This window comes from Nyctereutes procyonoides, unplaced genomic scaffold (assembly GCF_905146905.1).
Source record: "Nyctereutes procyonoides isolate TBG_1078 unplaced genomic scaffold, NYPRO_anot_genome, whole genome shotgun sequence".
Classification (NCBI taxonomy): domain Eukaryota; kingdom Metazoa; phylum Chordata; class Mammalia; order Carnivora; family Canidae; genus Nyctereutes; species Nyctereutes procyonoides.
The window spans coordinates 32,040,336-32,049,334 of NW_026575024.1; positions in this window are offsets into that span (position 1 = coordinate 32,040,336).

Here is an 8,999-nt window from a genome sequence, read left to right on the forward strand (position 1 = left end):
TCTCTGGCCTCCCTCCCTCTCCAGGCAGGAGCTTCATACTCATGCTCGATAAACTTTGCTTTGCTGCTGCCACTTGCCTCTGGTCCACCTCTTCATTCTTTGAAGCGAGAACCGAGAACCGCAGGCACTAAAAGGCAGAGAAATCGTGCAACAAAACCAGATCCAGGAGTCCCCAAGAATGGGTTTCGCTGGGGTGACAGAGTGGATATTTGTCTCCGTTTATCTTGTGAAGATAAGTAAAGGGGGCGGAAGTGCAGAAAGAACATTGCTGCCCCATGGCTGGGGTGGTGGATGCGCATTACTAAGAGCCCCAGGTCTCCCCAAAGCAGCGATGGTGTTAAATACACTTTGTTTACAGCTCACAGTGCCCTTCTCTCCCAGAGTTCCAAGACTAGTCATCTTGTCTGAGAGGCTTTGATCTGCATCCCCCACCTCCATCCCCTTCCCACTGCCGCCCCCAGGCTGGGGATTAATCATCCCCAGCATTGTGTATACAGACAAGGACCAGAACTTCATGGATCTTTCCTCCTGTCAGTCCTTATCTGAGCAGCCGTGAGGAATTCCAGGACGCCTCGGAACTGGTGTGTTGTGTTAATTGGATAATTGCAAGTCCCCTGGGATCTCCTTTGAGGCCTTCTCTACTCAAAAGCCTCAAAATATCAGCCTAAGTGCCAGCCTGGGGCCTTGCTGCTTAGAAGCATTCCTTCATCTGCCCCAGCTGGCGGCAGGAAGAGGCCTGTTCTGTACAACCCTGTCTGGGGCAACGCAGTCACTATCCAGGGGACCCAGGGCCCAGACCCGAGAGCCCCTCCCTGCCAACCTTCTCACAGAGTTAAACCAGCCAGGTCTACTCTATAGGCCAGGAGAGGTTTGGGGAGTATGGGCAGGGCTCCCCAGATGAGAGGGGTCAAATCTATTGAAACAGCTACCCTGAAGAGGAAGTTGGCCCCCCATGGAAGCCAATAAAAGAGGATCCCAAGAAGCAATGTTGGGTGCTCTTCTGCACAACAGTGGGGCAAGGAGGCTGAGGAACCCCGCTGAAGTCATTGCCCTGTACTTACCCAGAGCCCCAGGCCTTCTGAGCCAATATCTTGTCCTCACTGCTTGCTGGCTAGCTCACCAAAGGCGGCCTGGACAGCCTGGCCTGGACAGGATGACCCAGTGTCTGAGCTTGGCTGTCTGGTTTGCGCTTGTCATGCCCAGTCCAAGCAGACACACCCTTGGTGGGCTTCCCAGTTGGGCTTTTGAGTTGGGGAGTCTGATGGTAGATACTTCATGGCAGAGTTTGCTTACTGGTCTTGCCCAGGTGGCTGGTTGGCTTTGCCCCAGTGGGTGTACTCAGCTTGTCACCACTACCACCTTTTTTAAACCAAGCATCTACTATAGTCAGAGCCTAATGCCGTATGCATTATCTCATTGAGTCCTCCTCAGGTACTGTTATTCCCATGGTACAGATAAGCAAATTGGGAGGTGACCCTAAAGAGCATGGAGAGGGATTAGGAAGTGAGACAGGGGAGGGAAGGCACCGCTGCTGTGTTAATGAGCAGGTCACTCGATCCCGTTGGGACCCCGTGAGACTCCGCGAAGCACACCTCAGGATGAAGTGGTGAGGAATTGAGAGTTTTACCCACCAGCTTCTGCTTCTCATTGGCTTGAGGTTTCCTCCTGTGGTTTAACTCCCTGACACCCCTGGCCTGTCCAGAGCATGCATCGAGCAACGCTGATAGGAGGGGGCATCTATAGCATCAGCAATAGCACCCTTCAAGATTTTGCCCAGGCAGGCCTGCCCTTGGTGTTCTCTCCCAGGTGACCCAGGCTAACTGCCATCAGGTGGATTGGCAAGGCTTCTCCTTAATGAATGGATTCAACTTCTTTTCTTTTTTTTTTTTTTTAAAGATTTTATTTATTTCTCCATGAGAGACATACACACACAGAGGCAGAGACACAGGCAGACGGAGAAGCAGGCTCCATGCAGGGAGCCTGATTTGGGACTCGATCCTGGGACTCCAGGTTCATGCCCTGAGCCAAAGGCAGGCAGACGCTCAACTGCGGAGCCACCCAGGAGTCCCTGGATTCAACTTCCTAAGAACTGGGCCACATTGTTTTTCTCAGTATCCCTTGGGAGAAATGTTCAACAAATGAATGAGAAGAGTACGCAGCGAGTTACAATGTCCTCTGCAGTGCCCAAGAGTGGATGGGGCAGGACTCAAAACCATAAACATTGAATTCTCAGGCCCACCAGCATCACAGCATTGAACAGGCTCAGGTGGGGGTGGACAAGGGGTACGGGGGGGGGGTTGGGGTGGAAGTGGAAGGAGAGAAATGAGTCACAGAGAAATTTCCAACCCAGATTCCCAGTACTTTCATGGATTTGGAGGGGAATGATCTCATGGAAGAAGATCGCAAGGTCAGAGTGTTAGTAAAACCAACGCCTGCAGGGGGAGAAAAAAAAAAAAGCACCAGCAATCAATTATATACTTGGCCATACTTCTTTTCTGAATTTAGATCAAAATCCAACTTGTAGATTCTTCCTTAAAAGTGACTTTACAACTTGTCTGGTTCCACCCTTCCCTGTCCACTTTAGAGGGAGAACACTGGTCCCTAAAGAGGAAAATTGGCCTGTCTGAGGTCACAGAGGTGAATCCTAGTAATCTAGTGGGAAGGAAAGGTGACCTGATTCTCATTAATCTATTCTGGGCTGTAGGCTCTTTTGCTTAGTTGATTAGGTCTCTCCTGCCCTGGCATCAGCACTGTAGGTCTTTTCCCGTAGGTACGGCCAAGTAAACATACTTGATGAGCATCAGGTCATTGGGCAGAGTCTCCAGGGGTTCTGACTCTGGCTCTCCCCCTCCTATCCCCAGAACTCCAGAAAGCAATACCCCTAATATGGGTTGTCCCCGAGAAACAGAAGTGGTGCTCCCCCAGGGGGTCTGTCCAGCTCTGTTCGCAGTTGTAGCAGCCTGGGACGGGCTGAGGACGGCTGCGCTAAGCGGCAGGTGGTTCTCCAGCCAGATGTCCTGGCTCTGGCCCTGCTTTCCAAATGCCAAAAGGCTCTGCTGAGGGTTCTTCCCCTAAGTGCTGGAGCCGGAATGCACAAGCCTGAGGCTGCATTCTTCTCTGACAGCAGAGATAAGCTGGAGGAATGGGAGGGTGTCTGGGGGAGGAGTCGGTACCAGGTTGTCAAGTCTCTGGGCAGCCAGCTCTTGGGGAATGGTATGCAGAAAAGAGGCCTTTAGGTGGTGGGGACTGAGATGTCTGAGTGGGCTCCGCTGACGTGGCTGACCTGCCTGTGAGGAAGTGATCCTCAGGGAATGAAATAGTCATGGGTTGCGACTCATGGTATCTTCCTCTTGAGGTATCCCTCAATAGCAGAAGTTTTCAGCATAATGCTTTGTAAAATGCATAGAATTTGAAAAAACACCACTTGAGATTCTGTTAAAACCCATAGTGGGTAAGATTCAAACTGAAATGAGAGGTCAGACTTTAACCCACCACTTTATTTTGCATGTAGGAAGTGGGACAAGACAGTATGTGGGCTTTTTTTTTTTTCCAAGGCACAATCTGGAATTTATTACAGACTGTGGCGGTGCGTGTTAGTAAAAAGGTCCCAAAACTGGGACAAGATATTGGGTTTGCATTTTAACACTGCCACTTTTTAAATTGGGTATGATATCTGTATTCTTCAGCTTCTCTTTCATATTTTTCATCTGTAAAGTAAACACATTGGTTCAGCACACACATCCTGAGAAGATGCAGTGCATGCCCCAGGTGCTGAATATATAAAATGGGGATCCAGAAATGAACGAGACCTGAACCATGTCCTTCAAGCAGTTCTCAAGTCTGGAAGGTGTGGAAGACAGGGAACAGTCACCAACAGTGTGAGCCTACTGTCTTGGCACATAAGGCCGAAACACAAGCTCTGTTAGGCCAGGGTGTGTGTCTAGCCTGTTTGCTGCTCTATCCCAGTGTTTGGTGGTACCTGCCTATAATGCGTGTTTTTAGGAAATATTTGCTGAGTGAATGAGTGTTTATGAACTGTATCCTCCCCTTCTTTTGTTTCTGATCAGTTGTATTTCCTTATTTGGGATTTTCCACGGAGCAGTGACAGTTTACCTGTATATTTATTTAGATTTTTGGTATGTTAAAGAAAATTCTTCCCAAAGCAAAAGCATTCAAGATGTACAAACAAGATGATGATTTAGAGTCTTGTAGAGCTTGGATGTTATTTATTCCTCAGTGCCACAGTGACTTGCACACACAATAAGACTTTGTTGAAGGAAAAAATACATGCTATCCAATAAGCATATGAGCATGTACTTAATGTTTTTACTTCCCTCGGAAGTACAAATTCAAACCACAATGAAAAACAACTATGCTTCCACGGGAATGACCAAAACTGAAAAGACTGACAGTACCGAGTTTTGGGAAGGATGTAGAGCAATAGAACTCTTATATGCTGTTGGTAGGAGTGTCAAATGGTACAATTCCTTTGGAAAACTGATGTTTTGATGAATGCTAAGCATATACCTATGTAATGGTTCAGCAGATGCACTCTTTATACTCAAGAGAAATGAGCATATATATCCACCAAAAGAAAGTTTATAACAACTTCATTCATAAAAGCCTCAAACTGAAAATAACCTGAAAGGCTAAAATAGCAAAATGAGTATATAAATTATGGTATATCATAGTATAGTCACACAATTGGCTACTACACAGTCACAAAGCAACAACAACAACCCAGATGAATCTCATGGACACTGTGTTGAATAACAGAAGCCAGGCACGAGAGTACATATTATATGGCTCAATGTATGTAAAGTTCAAGAACAGGCAAAACCAATCAATGGTCAGAATAGTGGCTATTTTTGGAGAGCTTACCAAGTAAGTATATGGCCCAGTAAATGTGAGAGCTGGAGGTATGACAAGACATGGTGTGCTGAGGAGATGGACAGTTCAATATGGCGGGAGGCTAGTAGGTGTGTGGTGGAGGAGTGTAGGGAGACATTGGAAACATTATTTGGGATCATTTTGTAAAAGGTCCTGTGGTGGTCATTAGAGCCGTTTGCCACATATTCAGCTTTTCTCCCTCTGGTCACTCAGTAAGATTGTATTTTCTGGCCCCTTATGATCGAATGTTCCACATTTTGTTCTGACCAATGAGTTGTAACAGGAAGCCATGTGCATCACTTCCAGACAATGCATTTAATTGCTGATGTCAGATCCTCCAGGGCTCTCTCTTCCCCCTCTGGCATTGGCAGTATTTTGGAAGGTGGGTGCTATCAGCCTGGGTCCCTGGGAGTGCCAGAACTCCCCTGATGTTGCTGTGCCTATATTGGCGAATAGAAATAAGTAAGTAAGTGAATAAGATAATTGCAGATTGCAGTTAAGAATTAGAAAGGAAATAACAGGCTGATGTGATATATAAAGGAATTGGGGAAGAGAGCAGGGCTGGTCTTGGGGAAGGATTGCTTCATTTGCATGGAGGCCTAGGGATGAGATGGAGTTGGCATGCAAAGGGCCATGGAAATAATGTTCCAGGGAATAGCATGGGCAAAGATTTGAACCCAGGAAAGAGCCGGCTGTATATGAATCACAGAAAGCACATCTTTGTGGTTGGAGGATAGTGGGAGAGGGGAGAGGTGGGCAGGGACGTGATTATGCAACGAGGTTGTGTTAAAGGTCCCTCTATTTGCTTTGTAGGCAAGAGCAAAGCTAGAGAGCTACTACATTAGGGGGGTGTTGAAAGTGTTCACGGGGGAGGAAATGATGCTAATTCAAGAGTGATGACAGTGAAAATGGAGATAATTGTTCACATTTGAAATATGTTGTCAAAGTGGAATCCACAAGATTTGTTAATGGATTGGAAATGAGGTGTGGTTGGCTGAATAAGGGGCCCCCAGTGATACACATATCTCAATTCCTGGAACCTGTATATGTTACTATATTTGGCGAAAGGAATTTGCATATGAGATTAAGTAAGGATCTTGTGATGGGGAGATTATCCTGGATAATCTGGGTAAACCCCGAGTGGAATCACAGGTATCTTTATAAGATGGAGGCAGAAGGAGAGTTACTACAGAGAAGAAGGTCATGTGGAGACTGAAGATGCTATTCTACTGGCTTTGAAGATGGAGGAAGAGGTCTAGAATGCAAGGAATGCAGCCGCGGAAGCTGGAAAGGCAAGGAAATGGATGGTCCCCAATCCTTCCTGAGGGAGTATGGCCTTCCTGGCACTTTGTATTTGACTCAAGGAAACTGATTTCAGAATTCTCACCTCCAGAACTCAGAATAAATGCGTATGTCATCAATATTTTTATTGTGGTACAATATACATAACAACATGTATTATTTTAAGCACTCCCTAGGTGTACCATTCAGTGGCATTAAATACATTTGTAATGTTGTACAACCATCACTGTTATCTATGCTTGAAACATTTTCTTCAGCACAACAAAAACTCTACCCATTAAATAATAACTTCCCTCCCCCTCCCCAACTCCTGGTAACCTTGTTTCTATTTTCTGTCTCTATATTTGTCTATTCTAGATTCTTCCTATCAGTGGAATTGCATGATATTTATCCTATGTTGGGCTTATTTCACTAGGCATGATGTTTAATGCCAATGTCCATCATACATCAAAATTTCATTCCTCTTTATGGCTGAATAATATTGTATGTTGTTTTAAGCCGCCAAATTTGTGGTGATTTGTTATAGCAGCCATAGGAAACTAATACATGAGGGAATAGAGAAAAGGTATCAAGGACAATCCCTAGGCTCTTGGATCTGAAGGCTATTTACTGGGAAAAGAGAAGTCTAAAAGAGCAACAGATTTAGGGGAGGAAAATTACAGACTCTGTCTTGGTCATATTAAGTTTGAGATGTCTGTTAGACCTACAAAGAGATGCTGAGGGAGATAACTGGACATCCAACTGTGTCATTGTGGGAAGAGGTCAGAGCCAGAGAGTGACATTTGGGAGGCATTATCATACAGATGGTACTTAAAGCCAGCAGACTGACTGAGGCTACCTAGGACAACGGTGTAGAGAGGGAAGACAAGAGGAACAAGCCAACATTTGAAGGTAGAGCAGAGCGAAGAGGAATCAGCCTCGTAGGCTGGGAAGGAGCAGCTAGGGAGGTGGGAATAAAATTTGGAATCATGGAAGTTGAGAGAGAACAATGTTTCATTAAGGAGGGCAAGGGCACGGCCAGCCAAGTTTTAACAGACTGAGTAATGGTGGACATTTATGACCTGGGCAAGAGTAGAGTTTAGGGAGGGGAGGGACAGAAGCCAAAGAGGAATGAGTTAAGGGCATGAGAAAATATGTATTAGCCTTCTTAACTATTTGGAGAGCTTTTGCTGTGAGCAGGAGCAGAAAAATGGGGCAAGTAGAGTTCAAACCTTTTATAAGGTGGGAAATATTGTTGTAGTTGTCTATGGCTACCCAATAAGTATCCCCAAAACTTAGTGCCTTAAAGCAATGGTTATTCCATGATTTTTGAGGGTCAGGAATGTGTCATAGAGTGGCTGGATGATTCTTTTGTTCCATATAGCACTGACTGGAGTCACTGGTAGTATTTAGCTGTTAAATGGGCTGGTTTTGAGGCTTCAAGATGGTTTGACTCATGGGTCTGGCACCTGGGTAGGGCTGACTAGAGGGCTGGGCTCTGCTGAGACCGTCAACTGGAGTGCCTAATTGTGGCCTCCCTAATATGGTGGTCTCAGGGCTCCAAAAGGGAGTATCCTGTGAACAAAACAGAAGCTACATGGCCTTTGTGACCTACAGTTAGAAGTCACATAGCATTATTTTTGCTGTCCTCTATTGGTCAATCCAGCCACAAGCCTACTCAGGTTTAAGGGATGGGGACATAAATCCCATCTCTTGATGGTAAGACATCCAGAGAATTTGTAGCTATGTTTAAAAACCCGCATAGACAGAGAACATGTTTACAGTCTGGACAGGAATGTACCAGGAGATGGGGAGAGGTGAATGATGCCAAAGAGAGGAGAAAAACTGCAGGAATCAAATCCTTTGGAGGTCATGAAGGGATACTACTCAGAAGGCTAGGGATTGGGCATTTTTCCACCTAGGGCAGAAGGGAAGAATGACATCATGAGAAGATGAAGTTCTTCCCATCTGGTGACATCACTGTGCTCAGTAACGTACAGGTCATTATGCTACAAATCATCAGCTGATGGTAGGTGTTGAGGCAGGTTGAGAAGAAAAGAAGGTATAAAAATAGTAATTTCAGAGACTTGGAATATTGAGTATTTTTTTGAAAGGCAAATTTTAACAGTGATTGGCTTTTTGTCATCACCAAAAACAGTATAGATTTTAAGTACATGATTATAAATCCTTAATATTAGTAACAAAATTGCCTTTTTGATTATTATTAATTATGCCAAGTGTTTATGGAATCTATTTGAGATCATCTAAATTCTAGGAAGTTGCTGACCAATTCTGTTAGATGGGAGCCACATAATATTATATTTCCATTTTGTTGCTGGAGGAACTAGCATTAATTTCATAAAGTAAGTCTGGGAAAGAACCCAAGATTATAACTCTGAGATCATTTCCTTTTTTAGGAGAGCTGAGAACATGGAAAATACTTGTTTATTTTACTTGAAGGGATATTTGAATCATCAACTCCTGAGAATGACTTAAAAAAAATTATCTGGCAAGGGTTGGTCTTGAGCAAAGTTAGGTAGTAGATCATGTCCTTTTGCAAATGATGCTTTCAGGTGTTGAAATCTTTGTAATTCTTGTTCTGGAATTGCTTTCAGAATAAGTTTTTTCACACACACAAAACAATCACCAGGGCTACTTTTGTTTGTTAAGTTGTTCATCAAAATATTTTATTAGTCACAATCTCATAGCTCACTTTATTTAGTCTTGGGTAGTTCCAAAAATTGAACCCCTTATGAAAGTACTGAAGATCTGTCAACAGTAAGGACATCCCAAATAAGGCAAACTAGGCTTTGCTGAGAATTTCCAAA